The sequence below is a fragment of the Pteronotus mesoamericanus genome, unplaced genomic scaffold (genome assembly GCF_021234165.1).
Source record: "Pteronotus mesoamericanus isolate MK-2021 breed Mesoamerican mustached bat unplaced genomic scaffold, CSHL_Meso_final contig_163, whole genome shotgun sequence".
Lineage (NCBI taxonomy): Eukaryota > Metazoa > Chordata > Mammalia > Chiroptera > Mormoopidae > Pteronotus > Pteronotus mesoamericanus.
In genome coordinates this window covers 18,710,797-18,731,868 of record NW_026555064.1, presented here as the reverse complement: position 1 = coordinate 18,731,868, position 21,072 = coordinate 18,710,797, and the positions used below count along the sequence as shown (strand labels likewise).

The 21,072-nt window shown below is 49.2% G+C and overlaps 1 non-coding gene across 1 annotated transcript; it reads right to left on the bottom strand.

Annotated features, from left to right (window-relative positions):
* Positions 1 to 4,556: 4,556 nt before the first annotated feature.
* On the bottom strand, positions 4,557 to 4,664 carry LOC129062773 (U6 spliceosomal RNA). Its single transcript, XR_008528305.1, has one exon. It is a non-coding gene; the product is annotated as a U6 spliceosomal RNA (small nuclear RNA).
* Positions 4,665 to 21,072: the final 16,408 nt, after the last annotated feature.

Below are 21,072 nucleotides of genomic sequence, written 5' to 3'. Positions count from 1 at the left end.
CTAAAGATCTAGAACCACTGATTATACATTGAAAGATTTAAAGATATAGTAATAAGCAGAAAATAATGTTGTTCAGGTTAGTGTTCTTTTTCTGGAAGTGTGTGGAATTGCCATCCATGGGTTGATGGGAGTCGTCTGTTTTACAGCCCCGGTCTGCGGGGTGCATGGCAGCGACAGACGCCCCCCCTTACTCCTGCTGTCCCCTTCCATGAGCAGGGCCCCCTCCCCTTCCCGCAGCTGGACTCTCTCTGCCCTTACTCGTCTGGGGGGCATTGTTGGCAAAAGCTGTCCCAGTTGCCCCTCCCCCCCCCAGGCCCTTGACGAGGGGACTGAGCCACCTCCCCTGCAGCGGCGGGGTTCATCCCTCCGGCCCTGCAGTCTGGGGGCGCCTCACCGTGTGCTCCCACCACCGTAACGCAGGGCAAGGGATGGGTGGCCCGGGGCTTCTGAACCTCTCAGCCCCGAGTGGCCTTGCACCTCCTGCTCTGGCCCCTTGCTTGCCACCCCTGTGCCAGGAAGGCCAGACTGGACTTCTTAGTGACGGGCGGGGGCGGGGGACACATGGGAGCAGGGCCCAGCACCGGCCAAAACCAGCCCCAGCCACACCAGCCAGCTCGCCTCAGACCGTCGAGCTGCGGGTGGCCGGCCGAGGCCAGCAGGACCCCCGCCGCGTCCAGGGCGAATGGGTGAGCCATGGTGTTTTCTTACTGAGATAGATGAGTAATTTACACACAACACTGTGTCAGTTTAAGGTGCACAATGTGCTGATTTGACACTTTTATATATTGCAGTTTGACTACCACCATAGCTTAATCTAACACTTCTAGCACATCACATAATTATCGTTTCATTTGGGGGGGGGAGAACATTTAATACGGAGTCTTTCAGCAGTTTTCAAGTGTATACTACAGAATTGTTGATTATCATCGCTAGGCTGAGCATTAGGTCTTCAGAACTTATTCATCTTCTGTTTGCAAGTTTGCACCCTTTGACCAACATCTCCCCAATTCCCCCACCCCCGGGCGGGGATAATCACTGTTCTACTCTCTGTTTCTATGAATTCAGCTTTTTTAGATTCCACCTAGAAGTGATACCATGCAATATTTGTCTTTCTCTGTCTGCTTATTTCACTAAACGTAATGCCCTCAGGCCCACCCCTGCTGTTACAAATGGCAGGATCCCCTCCCCACTCATGGCTCAGTCCTATTCCGTCCTCTGTGTCTACACCCTTATACGCCACGGCTTCTTATCCATTCGTCCCTTGACATGAGGTCGCTTCTGTGTCTTGGCTGTTGTGCATAGCGCTGCAATGGAAATGGGAACGCAGGTGTCTTGTCAACGTTCCGTTTTCATTTCATGTATGTCCAGAAATGTGACTGCTGGATCACATGGTATCCAGCTGTATTTTTAACGGATTGAGGAACCTCCACGCGGTTTTCCGTAGGGGCTGAAACCAGTCTGCATCCCCACCAACAGTGCACAAGGGTTCCCTGTCCTCCACATCCCAGCCAACACTTGGTCATCGCCCGTCTCCTTGACGGCAGTCATTCTAACAGGTGTGAGGTGATATCTTATTGTGGTTTTGACTTTTGTTTCCCTGGTTATTATGATGTTGAGTGTGTTCTGTGTACCTGTTAGCCATTTGGAGATCTTTGTTGGAAGAATAACTACCGGTTTTTAATCTTTTTTGTTGTTGTGTATGAGTTCTTTATACATTTGGCTATGAACCCCTTATCTGATATGTGGTTTGGAAACATTTTATCCCATTCCACGAGTTGCCTTTTCATTTTGTTGATTCTTTTGCTGTGCAGAACAATTTTAGTTTGATGTAGCCCTACTTGTTAATTTTTGCTTTTTTGCTTGAGCTGCTGTTTGGCAATGTCAAGCAAAAGCATCATACCCAAAAAATCGTTGCCAAGACCAGAGCCAAGGAGCTTCTTCCCCATTTTTTCTCGGAGTTTCATTCTCAGGTCTTATGCTGAAGTCTTTAATCCACTTCAAGTTACCTTTTGTGGATGGTGTGAGACAGAGTCCGATTTCATCTTCCTATACATGGCTCTCCAGTTTTCCCAGCACCGTTTGTTGAAGAGACTTCCTGTCCCCATTGACTGTTCTTGGCTCCCTTGGCAAATACTAGTTGGCAGAATGTGCATGGATTTATTTCTGGGCTCTCTAGTCTGTTCCATGGGTCTGTGTGTCTGTTCTTAATGCCGGACCATATCGTTTTAGTCACTACAGCTTTGTAGTGCACTTTGAAATCAGGAAGCAGGATGCCTCTGGCTTTGTTGTTCTTTGTCAGGATTGTTTTGACTATTTAGGGTTTATTGTAGTTCCATACAAATTTTAGGATTGTTTTTCCTATTTCTGTAAAAATGCCATTAGATTTTGAGAGGGATTGCATTGACGCATATTAATTCTTTTTATCTGTGAATACAAGATTTCTTTTTATTTAAGTTTTATTTTTAAATCATGTTTACTCTAGTACATTTTTCCCCCTTTGCCCCCTCCACCCATCCCACCCCGCCCCCCTCTCCCACAGTCAGTTTCCGCTCTGTTCTCCATGTCCATGGTCATTATGAATACAAGATTTCTTTCCATTTGTGTCTTCTTCAGTTTCTGTTACCAAGTCTTGTAGTATTCATTGCACAGACTTTTCACTTTTATGGCTAAATTTATTCCCAAGTATTTTATTGTTTTTGATGCTATTGTGAATGGCATCATCTTTTTCCAATATTTCATTGTTAATGTATAGAAACACAACTGATTCCTGTATGTTGATGATATACCCTGCAATTTTACTGAATTCCTTGATTAGTTCCAGCAGATTCTTGGTTGAATTTTCCATATATAAGATTATAACACCTGCAAATAATGACAATTTTACTTTTTCTTTTCCATTTTGGATGCCTTTTATTTTATACCTTGCTCGTTATTCTAGTCAGGAGAACTAATATTGTTTTAAATGTGAATGGTGGCAGTGGACACCCTGGTCCTGGTCCTGATTTTAGAGAAAAAGCTTTCAGGTTTTCACCACTGAGCATGGGCTTAGCTGTGGTTTCAGCATATATGACCTTTGTTAGGCTGAGGTGTGTTTCTTCCATACTCAATTCATTGAGGGGTTTCTTTTTTTCATGAAAGAATGTTGTATTTTGTCAAATGATTTTACTTTATCTATTGAGATAATCTTCTGATTTTTATCTTTCATTCTGTTAGTGTGATATATCACATTTATTGATTTGTGTATCCTGACCCATCCTCTCATCCCAAAGAGAAATCCCACTTCGTCATGGCGTATGATCCTTTTCATGGGTGTTGAATTCAGTTGGTTAATATTTTGTTGGGGATTTTTGCATTTATATTTATCAAATTATTGTTCTATAGTTTTCTCTTTTCTATAATCCTTATCTGGCTTTGTTATCCTGGAAGTGCAGTCTCATAAAATGAAGGAGATTGAAAGTGTTCCCTCTTCTTTAATTTTTGGAAAAGTTTGAGAAGGATTGGTGTTTGGTAGAGTTCACCATTGGAACCACCTGCTCCTGGCTTTTCTGTGTCGGGAGGGTTTTGATGACTGACTCAGTTTCCCAACTTATAGTCAGTCTGTTAAGATTTTCCATTTCTTCCTGATTCAGACATGGCAGGTTGTATGTTTCTGGGAATTACTGATTTCCTCCAGCTTATCCAATTTGGTGGTCTATAATTGCTAATAGTGGTCTCTTATGATCCTATGAATTTCTGTAATATCAGTTGTAATGTCTTCTTTTTCTGATTTTATGAATTTGAGTCTTCTCTCCTTTTAAAAAAAAAACAACAGCTTTTAGTTTCATTGATCTTTTCTATTGTTTTTCTGATCTACATTTTATTCATTTCCACTCTAATCTTTGTTATTTCCTTCCTTCTGGTAATTTTGGGCTTCATTTGTTTTTTTCGTTCCTTGCAATGTAAAATTAGGTTGTTTGAGATCTTTCTGTTTTCATAACATCTGCATTTATCGCTATAAACTTCCCTCTCAGAACTGCTTTTGCAACATCCCTTGGGTTTTGATATACTCTCTTTCCATTTTTATTTGTTTTGAGGGTTTTTTAAATTTCTCTTTATTTATTCTTCGATCCATTGATTGTTCTGGTGTATATTCTTTAGTTTCCACATGCGTGTAAATTTTCCAACTTTCCTCTTGTTGTTCTAGTTATACCACTGTGGTTGGAAAAGATAGTTGGTATGATTTCAGTCTTCTTAAAATTTCTAAGACTTGCTTTGTGGCCTATCATATGATCTATCCTGGAGAACGTCCTACGTGCATTTGAGAAGAATGGGTATTCTTCTGCTGATGGATAGGATGTTCTATAAATGTTAGGTTCAACTCCAACATTCCGTGCTGATTTTCTGTCTGGATGGCCTATCCTTTGTCAAAAGTGGGATACGGAAGTCCCATAACATTATTGTATTGCGGTCTGTTTCTCCTTTCAGATCTGTTACTATTGCTTAATACATTCAGCTGCTCCAATGTTGGGCGCATGTATACTTACCATTGTTCTATCTTCTAGAAGAATTGATCCCTTAGAAATGTGGAGCACCTGACATTTGAATTTGCGTGTCATCCTTGTGCAGGAGCCATGTAAATCTTCTCTTTATTTTCTCAGTGTTAGTATAGGTGTCACTGAATATACGTAATACCATGAGCACAATCCACAGTATTAGGAACAGATTAAATTGTTTTAAGCCACTGAATTCTCAGGTGGTTTTTAAACAGCAGTAGATAATTGATGAAGATATAATCAGATTGATGAGTCTAGAAAGAGAGGCTGAGGGCACGCAGGTCCACCCCAGCTCTTGTCCTCCTTTTGGGGGAAGTAGCTCCCTGAGAATTTGTGTCCTCTATCACTCGTGCCACAAGCCTCACGTGGTTGGGGTGCACCGATGAGTGTGTTTTCCAAATGCTAAAGGGCCAAGAGTTCAAGCCAGTACTTGGCTCAAGTCAAGGCCAAACCAAATGAGAAAAAGAACTAGGGATCAAGAGTAAGTCTGAAAAATAATTAAAATTTTAGAATATTATAGTAATTTTAATAGTCACCAATTAGAAGTCGATTAGTGAAGCTAAATGTGTGTTCAATACTTTAGCGATTATTTTGTTTTCTTTTTTCTCTACATTCATTATGATGTAAAAATTGATAGTAATTAGTTATTTACTCTCTGAAACCAACCTGATTTTGATTTTTTTTTTCTCCTCATGAAATTTTAAGGTGGAAAAATAACAATTCATTCTCACAAGATGTGAAAAATTCTCAAATAGGGTTTTTTATTGAGAGCGCATAGTGTCTTTGCACGGGATTTGACCTTGGCACTTTTCTGTTACCCATTTTTGTATGAATTTAGTTTTCCTGAGTATCAGAACGATGTTCTGTTCTAAGGACTTTGTTGTTACTATGTAGTGTCAAAAAAAATTAAGGTAGTATTTCTTAGTTTTTCTTGCTCTATTTGTCTGCCCCACTTATTTAAAAATGATATATTATTGATCGTGCTATTACAGTTGTCCTGATTTCCCCCCCATCCACCCAGCACCCCACACTCCCTCAGGCAACCCCCAACCATTGTTCCTGTCTGTGGGTCACGTGTCTAAGTTCTTTGGCTGCTCCATTTCCTGTGCTGTACTTTACATCCCTGTTGTCTGCCCCACTTTTACCTGGACCGTTTCTTTCCTTCATCCAGGTGTTTCCTTCTTGATCATTTTCGAGTCGGCCCCCGGGGCCTGAGCCGGGGCCCCGTGCAGGGCGGGGGGCTGCTGCTGCTGAGCGCTCAGCCTGGCTCAGCCAGGCCGCTCGCCTCCCCTGCCAGTCGAGGGCCAAGCCCCATAAAACATGTTTTTATTTGGAAGTAGAGTTGTCGCAGATTCGATTAGTTAACGTGCAGTCCTGCTGGAATTGGGTGGAGCCCTGGTCCGAAGGGACTGACGTCCTTATGAGCAGGTGACCGTGAAGACAGAGATGGAGCGCCCCATGACGACAATGGCAGAAGTTGGTGTTATGCAGCCACAGTGCCAGAGGCCACCCAGAGGCCACTAGCCGCTAGGTGAAGGCCAGGAAGCATTTCTGGCTGACACCTTGATTCCAGACTCCCCGCCTCCAGAACTGTGAGACAGTGAATTTCTTTTTGTCTTAAGGCACCTTGTTTGTGGCACTTTGGCCACCCTAGGTAACTGATGCCCTAAGGAAAGGCTACGGGGCGTCTTACCTTCGTGGTCTGGAGCCTGGGTTCAGCAATGGAGCTGGAAGTTGCAGTCACAACAAGACATAATGTAAAGAAGCTCACCGGCCCCTGCCATGAACTGGAACCCAGCACACAAGCATTTGGAAGCTGCTAATGCCAACCAGTGTCTATCTACAGAGTTCAAGTCTTCTTTCATCTACTTTATTTCGTTACACGGGAGCTCTCAGAACCTTTAAGACCAGAGGGGCAGCCAGTGTGCTTAGAGTTCAAGTTTTTCTGGCCCCGGACACGCAAGAGTGGCCCCACGCCCTGCCCCCAGTTCATCTCCTTGCGTTTCTCAAGGATACATCCTTTTCTGTCATGGAAAAGTTTGGCTTCTACAGGGTGGGTGAAGCTTGGGGGCAACTCCTCTCTTAGAACTAGTGTTTTAAGTTTAAGTTCTGACTCACCAAACCAACCAACAAATCTCAAAGACTAACTATTTTTCTATGTTAATTGTAAAAATAAACAGCTCCCTATTAGAGAAAGCTCGATCCTGACTTTCATCCCTCCCTGCCGGAGCCGGGGCTGCTGGGGGCGGTTCTGCACCCTCGTTAGAACGAGCATCAGTGGATGTAAGGCCTTGGTCGTGCTTGGAGAACCACAAGAAAACACTCTCTGGTAGTTCCTGAGGCTGAAATCCAAGGTAATCCTGCCAACACTACCCACATTTGGAGCCATCATGCCAAAGACACAGGGTGATGCTTTCTATGGCTCATTTCCTATTAAAATTGGAACCAGATCAGAGTCGTAGGGTTTCTCCTTCTTGCTTCATTTAATTCATTTTTCCCTCTCTTTGTAAGAGCCCCAAATTATTTTGGGCCCCTAGAACCGTGGTTTTCCAGCCTGAGCGTGCGTGGGGCTCACACCCGCAGACTGGTTCGGGAGGACCAGGCTGCGTTGTGGAAGCCGCAGATCTTTACTTATTCATCGTTCCGTAACCAGTGCTGGGACCTGCGCCTGGCCCTTGCCTTTCACTGCTTCTGTCTCCTTTCTTTTCCCACAATCATCCAGGGACAGAAGAAGCAAGTTTGCCCCACTGCCTTCCCCTTCATACCTGGACCTCCCGAAAGTAAAACTCTAGACTCTCTTTGGCTTGCTCCTTGCCATGCTAACTGGAGCACTGAGAAGGTGGTTGTGGTTCTGTTTCATGCGTTAATTAATGAGGGAACCAGAAAGATAACATTACTGGTTCACAAACACACACACATAGGTCATTAGGAATGCTGAAAAGAATTTGCACATGGATGGAAAAGTTGTTAATATCCACTGGGACTTCATCATTTCAATTCCACATGAAAATATTCATTGGCATGTCTAGGGACAAGGATTATTTGCATTACTGTAAGTTTTCTAAGACTTACTAAGTTATCTAACAGCTTGACGACTGGCCTCAAACCCCTGTAGCACTAGACACCCTGGAAGGTGTGCCACATAGGAAACCCGGTGCTCTTTTTCTTCCTGTTTAAGTGTCTTTTGAGTTTTTCCCGACACAGTCAAAGGCCTATGTCTCCTTATCAGTAAAATGAGAGATCTGGACTAGTGACTCCCGAGATGCTTCAATTTCAACATCCTGTTCCTGGGGTGGCCTGGCCATTGTCTCTGTGTGTACGTCAAGCTCATGGGACTTTTTTGGTTGGTGTGTTGGAACTGTTGAAGTCATTCGTGTTAGTCAAAATCAGCCAGAGCTTTGAGTGTATCTTCCGTCTAAAAATAAAGTCAAACACAAGCCCTGCCTCCCTCCTCCGCATGCGTGTGCGCGGGCACGTGTGCACGGAAGCAGGGCCTGGCCACGGGTAGTCCGGGTGGACACGCTTACGTCTCTGCCAGATGCGACTTGCAGGAGCCGCTGGTAACTGGTTATGATGACTAGTCGGGTGGTATTGTGTGGATTTAGTCAATGGTGAAGCTTGGAGAGGCAATGATTCAAGATGTCTCTCCTTCTTGTAGACTTTCCTGCCGGGCACATACAGCAGACCTTTTTACGCTTGCTTGGTGGTGGTGGAAACGGCCATCGTGGTGTTGGGGTGTCCCCAGCTGGTGAAGCTGGGGGAGCTGGGGAAGCCACTGGACGTGGAAAGGAGAATAGGAAGCCACTGGAGTGTGATTTTGTTTGTTTACTTCATTTCCCTCTGTTAGACTAAGCTCCCAATTTGAAAGCAACAGAGACACTTCTTTAGCTTAGTAATTTAACAAACGGTTGTTGAATGAACAATTGAACTAACTTTTCTTTCTCTAAACATAGAGCCCAGGTATCCTAAAAAGCTCTCAACCTATTTAGTTTTTTAAAAATCTACCATATTTGAGGGTGTGAAAGCATGAGTAATGATTATGCGCGGCTGATGTGTTTTGAGGATAAATATTCTGCTTTGTAGATTTTATCAGGTAAAACCCCAGTCAGTTTAGAAATCAGCATCAAAACTTCTATTATGTAAATTTGTTTATTCTCATTTGGATGGTCTCATTTTAACTAAAACGGTATTCTTGATGGTAAAACATAAAAACAATCACATTTCTTTGTTTCATTCTTTCTTTTCTTTCATCCCAGTCATCTCGGTAGCGCGCTGGGTAGTGCCGGGGGGTTTCTGGTAACAGCACACCTACACAGCTGTGCTGCGGGGAGCAGAAAGTCCACACCTGCCGCCCTCGGTCGCTGTGACGCGATGAGTCATATGAGAACTCAGGACGATTGCGACTGAATGGTGAAGATTTATGTCCTCAGTGTCTTTTCCTGCACCAATGGCATAACATGGATTCAAGGAGCAAGAAAACACGCATGTTTATATCTGTCTGCATAGGTGCGCCCATACACAGAAACGGCTGCAAGTAGCGTGCAGAGGGCGGGTGTGGGGGGTGAAGGGACGAGAAAGAGAACGAACAGGACCGGTCACCTTGCATGTGAAAGCCAAATGGCCCTCATTCGCTCTATCGTCAAACAACCCCAGAAGGAGATTCTGGGTCAAGAAATTGACACTCAGTCGTGAGTAGCAGAGCTCAGCTCTGAGGCAAGTTTTGCCAAAAGACCCCAAAGCTAAGAGGACGTGGAGTAAGGCCCTGAACTGCAGCTCAGGCCCCAGCTAAGGCCGAAAACCAGCGACGCAGGTGCGTTTTAAGATCAGAGAGCGGCGGGCACCTGCCAGCCCCGATCTGCCAGAGCACCACGAGAGGCCCAGCCCCTCGGGGCCGTCCCAGACAGCTGCCAGCTCTAGGTCCCCTCCCAGGGGGACTGAGAGGGGAAGGGGCATAACTCCCCCATGCGAACAGAAAAGGAAAGGGGGAAAAAGAATTTTTCTAAAGATGGGGGTGCCTACAAGAGAAGACCAACATTTTCATCCCTGTAGCAGGACATGTGGCTTGGCTCGCATGGGACCTGAATAGGTGCAGAGGTTCAGCGGGAGGGGCAGGAGGCGCTCCCGGGTCCACTCTGCCTGCGACCTGCCGGTTCCCGTTGGAGGAAGGGACCCTGCGTTTGCCTGCTGACCTCACAGCGCGCGGGAAGGCGAGAGCTGGGGCCACAGCTGTGGTGTGGGCGGCGCGGGCAGCGGGCGTGGACAGGTGTGTCGGAAAGCAGGGAGCTGGCAGAGCGGCCCCCGCCTCGCAGGCAGGTGCCACCAACCGGGGGGGCTCTGAAGGGGGGCAGGTCAGACCAGCCAGGGATGGCCAGGGCCTCCCCTTCCCCACCCACTGTCCTCCTCATTTGCAAAGGGCATTGGAGGCTCCTCCTCAGTGTGTGCAGACCTGGAGCAGGTATAGTTGTGGGCAGCCTGGGGGGCTTGCACCCCTGCCCCCAACCCTGAGACACAGCGGGGTGGGGGGGTATAGACGCAGATCTAGCCTGAGTTGAGGAAGGAAACAGGCTTTGACTCAGGTTTGTGGACAGGACTCAATGTTAAGTGCCATGATTACACTATTCTGATAACCCAGAGAGGCTGAAAAACTATAAAACTGGCCAAGTTACTGTTAAACCTGCATGAGAAGGAAAGGCTTGGGGGCGGGGCGCCATTCAGCACGACTACCTGAGTTTTAGGAAATACAGCTCTCTTATATGTGTACCCCTCCAAAACAAGTTCGGCAAAGTCACCAAACCAGCCGCTCCCTCCTGTCTCCCGCGTGAGCTGCTGAGGGTGGCGAGCCATGGCCTTGTCTCTGGCCCCCAGGCCCTTCTCAAGGCTTCCCCAGTTACTGGGGCTCCGGGGCACTGGTTGGGTGTCCCCATCTCCTTTGGTTACTTACCCCGCACATGGTTCTGCCTCTGTTGGGCATCCGCCTCCCATCAACGGGACTTCATGGCTTCGTCACAGCTCTGCCTGGTCACAGCTCTGAGGGAGCAAGAGGGCCCCAGCGCCCCCTGCAGGACCAGCGGGTCGAACGCTTTAAAGCGCTCAGTCCAGGCGCGGCGCCCTCATCAGACGGGCCAACCCGGAGCTCCGGCTCCCCTTTCCCTGAGCCCAGCCCCACACACTCCCAGCGTCGTCGGACTCTCCGAGGGGCAGCATCGCATGTAATTTACTGGCCGTGGGCCGTTGTGGCAGATTGTAGGATGAGCTCCGTGCTCTGCGCCTTCCTGGGCCCCTGCCCTTTGCCACGGACCTTGCAGGTGTTCCCGCTAAGGGAGCAGAGTGTATTTCCTGCCCCTGGACTCTGGGTTTAGCCATGTGACTTGCCTTGGGCACTGGAAGGAAAGGGAAATGGCAAGGTACCACGGTGAGCCTGGACCTTAAGGGGGCTTGAAGATTATTTTTCATAGACACCTGAGTCATGTCGTTTCTGTTTTGAGCCACTGAAGTTTGGGATGGAGTTTATAATGGACTAAACACTAACTGATAAAATCATTTTTAGTACAGTGAAGAAATGTGATAGAATTTAAACCAGAAAAAAAATGCCATTGTTTCTAGAATAATGTCCCCTTTGTTTGCATTGCTAGCTTACCAAGCGATTAAATCAATTCCGATTTGTGTTATTTGCCGGCACGCGTGTCTTTACCAGCCTGGTCGAAGAAGATGGTGCGCCCCCAGCCACGTTCTGCGGAACTGGGCGGGGGCGGGGGCGGGGGCGGGCACACCCAGTCGGCGCCCGCGTCGCCAGGACTCCCGCAGAGATCCGCGCAGCAGAGGGAGCGCGGGGCGCGCTGCAGTCCGCTGCACCTACGACCGCGCCCCGTTCGTTCAGAACCCAGAGCGCCTCGCCCTGGCGAATGCACAGCCGCCCTTGTCACCGCATGCTCTTAGCGAATGCCACCGCCACGCCATCGCCACGGAGCAGCAGAAGAAGCTTTACCTCCCGCCGCCAGGGGCGCCCCCTCTGTCCGCGGTCCCCTTTGTCCTCTAGGGCCTTTTCCAAAAGAACAGGAGCAGCCCGTTGGTGGCAACCTGCTGAGTGTTTATGGGGCCTCCTTTCTCACCCGAGCAGAGCCGCTGTGTCACAAGCAGTGTGGACCCGCCGCTGTGTCTCAGCCGTGTCACCTCTTCCCCCGTGACCAAGTGGGTTCATGGACTTGGGAGTCCGCTCTGGCCCTCTCTCCCCTCCCTTCTCCCCAGCCACCCCTGGCCTGTGTCTGGTATCTGCAAAGGCACCATCAGGAAACCCCACTGGAGCCTCAGGCCCGAGATGGGTTCTCCATCGCAGAGGGGTCGCACCAGGGCGCCGAAACCACCCGTGCAGGGTACTGGCCCGGGGCTCACCCCTCTGGTTTGGCCGGTGACTCTTGCTGGAGACGTCCCCAGTCAGGAAGCTGAAGGATGGAGGCGCAGGGGCCTCCTGAGCACCCGCCCTCTGCTTAGGTCCCTGCGGGGAATCCGGCCTGGGCTTCGAGGCCAGAGGCCCGGCACAGCGCGCGGCTCCTTTCCTGCCTCCAAGGGCAGACTGTCCCTTGTCACCTGTCTCACCTTTCGGAAGAATATCTAGTTTTCCCATGGAGGAGAGGTGGCCATGCGTTGTTAGGAGATGAACATAAACATTAATTTTGGAGAAACTAAGAGAGGTGGTAGAAAGTATGTATGTGTTCCACTTCTTTAGAAATGGCATAAAACTGCATTAACTTACTGTCCGCAGTCCAGAACTCAGAGACCTGACTCTCCCTGAGCTCAGCACTCGCCCGCAAGAGCCCAGCGACCTTCCCGGAGAGGCGCCCGCCATTCTGCAATAGCGTCACCGTTCTAGCTAGCGCCACTCTTTTATTCAGTTAAAACTTTACTAGTTGTCTCATTTGAAAAAAGAAAAAATCAAACTACTTAGTATAGACATGTGGCTTTTCTGTTCAAAGCTAGAATTTTCTTCTTAAACTCATTCTGAAAGCCATTTCTCTCCATAGTCCCTGTCTCATAAGAGATTCACGTGCAAAAAAGAAAGATCCCGTAAAGTATCTTTCCCTACAAATTTTTTAGCCAGTAAGGCCTATTATTAGTGATATATTTTAACTCTAACAATTTAATAAAACCTTTAAAACTGGGAGATTTTTCCAGCCTTCCTTTCATGTAATTGGCATTTAAAAACCAGTTTCAATCTATGCATCCTGTCTTCCTTACAGGCCAAACACTTGGTAAAGCCAAAGCAGGCCTTCGCCTCTGGGTCACAGGTGCCTGGGCCACGGGCTTCGGGACCACACGAGGCCACCTGTGAGCCAGCTATGAGGACGGGAAGCAGAGCCTGGAAGCGCTCAGGAGCGCCTGGCTCTCACGCACTCCTGCGAGGCACGGGAGGAACACCACCCCCCCCGCCCCGCGCTGGGCCCGCCGGGGTGCTGGGGCCGGTGGAGGGGTGGCACGGGGGCCGCAGGAGCCGCCGCCCTGCCCGGAGCAGCCCATAGCCCGGCCAGGCCTGGGGCAGGTGCCTGAGGCTCCCGTGCAGGGCGGTGGCTCTCCTGCGGGCGGGGGCTCTGCCCCCGGTTCTGGGGGGACAGGGCATCCTGAGCAGCAGGGTCGGCAGGGAAAGGGAGGGCTCGGGCCGGATGCCACCCTGGCTCTGTGTCCCCAAGGGCCTGTGCTTCCACGGTGACAGGAGTGGCTCAGCTCTCTTTAAAACAGACCAAAACGCTCCTCTCCCTGTGTTAGTTACAGAAGTGTCCTGGCCTGGGAGGCCCGGGGCTGGGGGCGGGGGTGGGGGGCTCCAGCACACGCCCCTCCAGGCGCCCTCCTCCTAAGCTCTGGGGGGTCTCATACCAGCCTGACCCCAGTGCCCCTCAGTGCGCACCGAAATACCTGGGCTGTTCCTTTCTCTCAGAATTCCTAGAAAAACTGCTAGTAGCTGTGGTTGACAGTCATCGTAAAATCTCATTAACCACTGACAGAATCGGGCGTGCAGTTATGGTAAATCTAAAGAAACCATCAAGGTCTAGACATTTCAGTAACCCTGTCTTACTGTTATTGCTGTCAACGACGGCTCCCCACGGGTCAGACTGAGGTGGCGGCCATCAGGAGCCCAACAGCCCGATGGGCAGGGGTGTTCGGGCTTCTGCCGGGGACAGCCACAGCCTTGCACCCGAGCCTTGCCACAGGCATTAGGTGTCGTGCTTAGCACTGTGGCCTGGACATCACCCCCTTCTTCAGAAAGGAGGCAGCAGGACCGTGTCTTGATTTTTCACGCCAAAGCGAATGGCAGGTGAGGCAAACACTTCTTATTTGAGTGTAAGAGAAACAGCCTTCAAGATTAAATGACAAAGGCCCAAGACGGGGGAACCGGCTCGTGGGGACCCTCCCTCTCCCCAGAGAACGCAGGGGCTGGGACCACAGCCAGCGCCGGCCGGCTCGCCACGCGGGGAGCCCCCTGCGTGGGACCGTTCGTGACTGGGCGCAGTATCACCTTCAGAAACATGTTTCCAGTTCCTGCTGGTTAGAGAGGCATCATATTCAGTGGAAAGAACGAGGATCAGAAAGACTGACAGACGCGGAAAGAGGGAGAAGGGGCAGCAAAGGGAAAACAGATTCATGGTGACACATAGGTGTAAAATTCCCTCGTTAAGAAGGCAGCACTAAAAGATGTGTATGTGTAAAGAAAGGTATCGTTGGTACTTTTCCATTAATTTTTCAAAGGTCTTGACCTCCTAAAGAAAAATTTCTGACTAAAAGGGGTTTTCCTCGCCACTCAGTTCCTTCTTCTGCTGGGTCCTACGGCGAAACGGTGGCCCTATATTTGTCCCCCAGACAGTTGCCACGGAAATGAGAGGGGCACACACTCTCAGCTTCGGGCTTCACTGTGGGATCCGTGCAGAACATGATTAAGCTGCCGGAGAGCCTCCCCAAGCACCTGATAAGTAAGAGTTTCCAGAAAAACGGTGACACATACGGGAAGGAAAGTAGATTGTTTAACTCACTCTGAGAAATCCCTTTTGATTCACAGGCCGTCTGCTTGGCCAAGACAGAAGAAAGCATCTCCTTCCCTGATCAGACTCCTGCCAACTCACAGACCAGGGCGTGAGGCCGTCACCCTCCCGTGCCTGCAGGAGGACTTGCGACACCACGGGGGCGGGGAGCGGGGGGCTGGGGGGCCACGCGCCCACGAGGTGGGGGCCCGGAATGCTGACCGAGGGCACAGCAGGGGCCAATGGAATGAGAGGGAGGTGCCTGGGCACCGCATAAACCATCCTTAAGGAAAACTAAATATTCCACTTGAAAAAAAAATCACAGTGTCAAAGACCCTGGCGTGAAAACACGTGGAAGACAGGGGTGGGGGTGGTCGGCGGGCTGAGGCGCCCCTCGGCGGTGGGCGTGGCACTTGTGTCATTTGTTCCCAGCACGTGAGACCTGGTTTCCCTGGGCCAGAGCCCTCGCTATCCCTCTGAGCCCGCTGCAGGCTCTGGTCCGCGCCGGGGACCCGCAGCGAGGCACCGCCGGACCGAGGAGGTCAGGGTTTCCGGCTGTGCTCTGAGCGGAGTGCTCGCCAGCAGCAGCCAGGGGGAAGTGGCTCTTTGGAAGAAGACTCTCCCGATGTTGGTGGGATGGGAAAAAGAAGTAGCAGTTTGCAAGAGTTACAGCCTCTATCTTCCATTTGGGGTTTTAAAGTTCTTCTAGTTAAAAATATTCTAGTGCGCATATACTTGCTGTTGGGCATGTAAATCATTACAGCCAATGTGGAGGTCAATTTGGAAATAATCTGAAAAGGATGAAGATGCAGGTGTTAGGCAACTCAGCAATTTTATTACTCGGTAACTGCTATGGACTGACTGAATGGTGCCCCCCACCCCCAAATTCATACGTAGAAGCCCTAATCCCCCAGGTGACTGGATCTGCAAATGGGGTCTTCAGCAGGTGATTAGGGTTAAATGCGGTCACATTTAATGGAGAGGGTAAGCAGGGAATGGAGAGGGTAAGCAGGGAAGTGAGACCTCTCCCTGCCACGTGGACAGAGCTAGCAGGCAACAGCGTGCAGGCCAGGAAGAGAGCGCTCCCCGGAAGCTGCCGAGGCTGCCCCCAGGCGCCCAGCTTCTAGAACCCTGAGACAGTAACCACCCTGCCAGGGGAGCTTTGTTACGCAGCCCGAGCTAAGCTGGCGCCTGCCCTGGAAGGCCTTTACACAGGCGTGTGTAGGAGACGTCAGGTTTGTGACAGCGTGTGGGACCTAGCAGTGAAAACAAGAGGACGGCCAGACTTTTTCCTACAGAGAAGGAAACTGTTCACAGAACAAGATTCTACAGAGCCGTTGAAATGAACCAGCATTAACAAGGGTTAATGTACACAAATCTCAGAAATACAATGTCAAGTAAAAAAGCCAAGCTGTAAAAGGATATTTACACAGCTCTCAGGTAAAGTGTGAGACACCTGAGACAATGGTCTGCCACTTAAGGGATGCACCGTGTTGTAAAGCACAGACAAGTGCCTGGAAGTGACAGGCCCCAGCTGCTTCTGGGAAGAGAGGGGAAATGCTAGTAGGGGCAAGAGAGGAACTTCTGCTGTATCTGTAAATGCTTTATCTCTTAATGAGAAATGAGATTTGTGCCAATTTCAGCAAACTGCTCGTATCCTTTAAGTCTGACTGGCGATCCACGGTGCCTGCTGCATTATTTTCTGTGGGTTTCACGTGGTTCATAAGTAGAAGATGTTTTCGTCTCATCTGGGTTGTCAGTGGAAGGCCCCACAGGGCTTTGCGGGCAGATTCCTTTCCAGGTGCTGCAACAGAGAGCCCGCTGAAGGTTAGGGGAGCTGGCCACGGGTCCCCTCTAGGTCAGCAGTGGCTTGAGCATTAGGAACTAGTTCTCTGTCTCCTTCCACAGCTCACTCTGCACGCCTGTTACTTACGTGCTATAGAAACAGTGTCTTCAACGTTGCCACCTGAGCTGGGAATAATCCAGATCCTGTCCCGCTGCCACCGAGCACGTTTGCCACCCATCGAGCCCTTCCTGTCCCCAAATCGCTTCCACGGCTGATTTGTTGCCTATCTTACCCACTCACGGGTGTCAGCCCTACTTAGGAGAGTCCCGTGTTCCACTTTTGAGAAAGAAAGATATAAGAAAACAAAACTACTGATCTGGACATGTTTTGAAATAATTGAAAAGGTGGGAGAAGCTTTCAAATGGAGGTTTTACTGATTGTAATTAACTTTGGCTGAAAGACTTTGATTAGGACATTACTTTTTTGCATAAGAGATTTTCAATACTATTCAACGTAGGCATACAGCAGGAGAACTAGTAGTTATTTATGCTCAGTTTCCAAATTAATCCAAATAACTGAATTTTTGAAAAATGAATGACGTGAAGGATTCCAGTATATAATATTGAAACAACGAGCAGGAGATATTCAGAACATTACGTTCTGTTGTGGCAGCACTGCGCACACGTGCGCCTCGTCACTGTCATGCAGTTGGGTGAGGGGTTTTGCTGAGTTAATTAGGTAGTGTCAACTCACCTCAGGCACCCGATGGAATTTTTTACACATATTTCATGACATATAGATAGATAAAATGACTTGAAGGAGGAGGACTGCACTTATTTTGAGGAATACCAACAAAATATAACGTGCCTAATTCCATACCACATAGTTACCAAAAACACACAGCTGGGAGAGGTGTACGCATGCACGTGAGCGCGCATGCACACACACACTATAGGTAAGAAAATGGCCTGTGCTCTCGCTCAGATCCAAGTGCTTTCTCTTTTCGTTCTCTGGGTTTGCAGACCCTCTCTGTTACCTTCCGAAGTGTTCTCATCGGTTGCTCTCACCATTAGGAAGGACACTTATCTCTATTTGCCAAAAAATAAAAGAAGGAAAAAGCCTCAGTTTCCTGCTTATATGATTGATCAAAATTCATTTCAAATCCCGTCTTGATGAGATCGTGCCTAACATAGTCTCTTCTTTCGACATGCTTGGCGCCCCGCTGCGGGCCCTGAGTCCTCTGGCCAGATGCCTCTGGGACAGTCCCCTCGGGGCTGGTGGAGGGGATGCATTCACTGCAGCCCCTCGGGCAGGAAGAGGCCCCTTGGAGGGGTTGGGGCAGGGCGGGGGTTGGGGAGGGAGGCTCCACGGAGGCGGGGCCTTCCGGAGTCTCCCCGCGGGCACTGCTGGGGACCGCCGCGGCTCAGGGTGCTTGGTAGGGAATCGCTAAGTCAGGAATGAGGAGCGGCCTCCCTCCTCACATGAATAGGTTTCTTTAGCTCTAATTTTTATATGGTTTGATATTTGATTAATCTACAACTCTTTCCAAGAGAAGTAAAAAAGACTTCTATATGTCTAATAAAAAACAAAGAAATAATAATGTAATATAGTATATGTATATATTTCTTCATGAGCTTAAAATTCATTCAAAAGGCCTGATTCCAGAACATAATTTTTTGACTGTGAATGTTTCTTTGTTTATATATCGTTAATGCCTTTAAATGTGTCACTTTCCACCAAACAGAGTCTATAGGTATCATTTGTTAAGTGTGAAAAAAAGTGTTCCATTCTCAACGAAACTGATATATTTGGGGCTGAAACAAGTTAAGTTTCAATTTTGAAGACTTCAGAGCCTATATGTTATTATCTATTATGCAGTACAAGAGGTGCTGAAGTATATGGTGTAAACAACACCCTTCCTTTCTATTTGATGTTGTACTGTAGAATGCTTATTAATATCACTTGGGCACCATATTTATAAATATTTAGGCGTAGTACATAAACTTGGACTTATATTTCTAGTTTTTAAAAAGTTCTCATTCAAGGACATGTTCACTGATTTTTAGAGAGAGGGGAAGAGAGAGACAGAGAGGAAGAGAAACATCGATGTGAGAGAGACAGTCACCTGCCTCCTGCGTGTGCCGGACCAAGGACTGAACCTGCAGCCCAGGCAGGTGCCCTGACTGGGGATCGCTCAGCAGCCTTTTGGTGCCTGGGATGGCGCTCCAGCCAACTGAGCCACCCGGCCAAGGCTATTTCTAATCTATTTTTATAGTAGTTTCCTAACCTAGTTTTTAAAAGCAGTTGAATGGGATGTTTTACTTCTTTTTACTTAAGTTATAAAACTTACGTTCATAAAAATTCAAACCATACGCAGTTATGGTGAATGAAAAGCAAGCACCTTTGCCCTCTCCCAGATCACACCCTCCTCTTCCGGAAGTAACGAGTGTCCGCAGCTGGGTGAGCCCCTCTGTGGTCATTTTTTATACGAAACTATTGAATTCCTACCTTATAAAACAAGAGGAAAATGTCAAACATCTTCAAAATTAGATTGGGGGAAAAGGTTTTTTAAATATTCAGGTACTATATTTTCCCACTGATAAATCGATAGCTTATATTTTTTAATAGTGTCCCATTGGTTTTATTGATAAATGAATTTTTTTACTTTTCATTAACACAAGTGATTAGTTACCAAGGAAGTGGGTTCAAGAATAATTCAATTTCTATAATTTTTTCTCAAGTTATTCTTGATAAATTACGTCTTTAACTTTGACCTTTTAAAAAATCCAAGTAATTTAAGTTGCTCAAAAAAAGAAACATAAATCAAAGCACACCCTCCCTGGCCGCACTGGTAGGGCCTCAGCGCCCTCTAGTGGTGTGGCCTCTATGCTCCGTCGTGCGCGACTAACATTTCAGTGGTAACATTCCTCGTGTTATTAAAATTGTACTTCCTGTGTCATTCATTTAACAAATATTTAAACTACACTTAAAATTCTTTGGTTAAAGTGAGCCATCACCAAGAAAGGGAGGGCCAGTGATGTGGGGGGACAGTGCCCATATATAAAATACCAAGCAGTAACTTTCACCGCTGTGCTCTCTGACCTCACAGCCGTTGGCCGGTCTGGACCCCCTGCTCGCGGCGGCCGCAGGGCCCTCTCCCTCTGAGTTCACGAAGGCAGCGTCCTCGTCTGTAGAGTTGGGATGACGACGACGGTGACAGCATCCAGCAGGCACAGGCCCGGGCTGAGGAAGCCCGCGCGGCGGAGGGAGAGCCGCGCAGCGCGCGTGCGGGCGCTCGGCCGCTGTTCCCCAGCGTGGCCGCTGCATCTGCGCCCGGCGACTGGAAGTGAGATCACAGGACGGAAAGCTTGGGATCCAGCCTCCGGGTTTCCACACCAAAGGCAGCCACTCATCAGAAACAGGCTGGGATTTGAGGGCGGCCAAAGTGTCCAGGCTTGAGAGGAACACTTGGGTGGGGTGGGGGGGGGGGCAGTTTGAGCGAAATGCAAAATACCGTCCAGGTCTCCGGCCTGCCCCGCCCTGTCACGGACTAACTCCTGCGTGACAGGTGGCCAGGGTCGGACTTCGAAAGACCCGGCAGAAATCAGTGTCTGGGAGGACAAAGGGCTGCGCCAGAGCTTCGCTACGGGGCTGAGGCAGCGCTGCCAAGGGTGAGGCGTGAGTTCAAGCCCAGGCGCAGGGGGCGGGGCTCCCGGTGAAGACACGCGAGCGCTGCCTCCCCGCTGGGCGTGAGGCCTCCCTGCTCCGCAGCCGCCCCAGCGCTTTGTTCTGTCTCCTCGGCAGCAGCCCTTCCAACGGGCTGAGGTGCCGTCGCATCGGGGTTTCGACTGGCATCTCCCTCATGACTAGGGACGTTGAGCATCTTTTCATTTATCTGTTGGCCATTTGTAGGTCTTCTGGGGAGTAGTGTTTTTGTCCTCTGCCCATTTTTTAAATCAGATTTTTTTTTCAGGTGAGGCAATTAAAGTTACATTTTCTACAAGCCTTTCCTGCTCCACGGCCCGTTACTTGGGTTTCGGAAGAGCCTGCGTCCCGCGAGTGGCACCTGTCACCTGTTACCAGGACCGGAAGTCTCGCACGTCGGCCCCTGCAGCCTGGCATCCGACCGCCGAGGAAAACAAAGGCAGTCAGGCCCGGGGCGGAGGGAACCGGCCTTTAGTCACCCAGGGGAGGGACGGCGCGAGGCCGGCTTCAGCCGTGAGCCTGGGTTTCTGGGGTCCCGCAGGTCCCTCCCGGGGCCCACGCGAGGCGGATGCCCTGCACACCCCCTCTTGTTGGACAGCAGACCCAGCCTCGCTCTGCGGGGGACGGGCGCCGGCCAGGGGCCACGGGACACGCACACTTCGGGGGAATGAGCAGGTCCGGGTCGGGTCTGAAACAGGGAGAGCGCGCTCAGCCGAGCTCCTTCGGGAGGACAGTCTCCTCAGGAAGCAGTCGCAGGGCTCACAGCCTGTAGGGGGCAGTGGCGGGGGCGGGGGGCGCCTTCCCAAGGGCTGGCTCTGCCGGGGAAGACAAAGCAGTGAAAGGACAGGAGTCACAGAAGGAAAGGGTCGGACAATGTGCTGACCCTGAGCGTGTGTATCGATAGGGAAGCAGCCTACTGAGAGACGCAGACTTTAGAATCCATGTTTTATTTAGTATCTATGGATAATTGAGCGATTTTTAAATTTAAGTTCTCTGAACTTCGTTTCCTCTTATGCAGTCAGAGAGAATGCTACCAGCTTCTAAG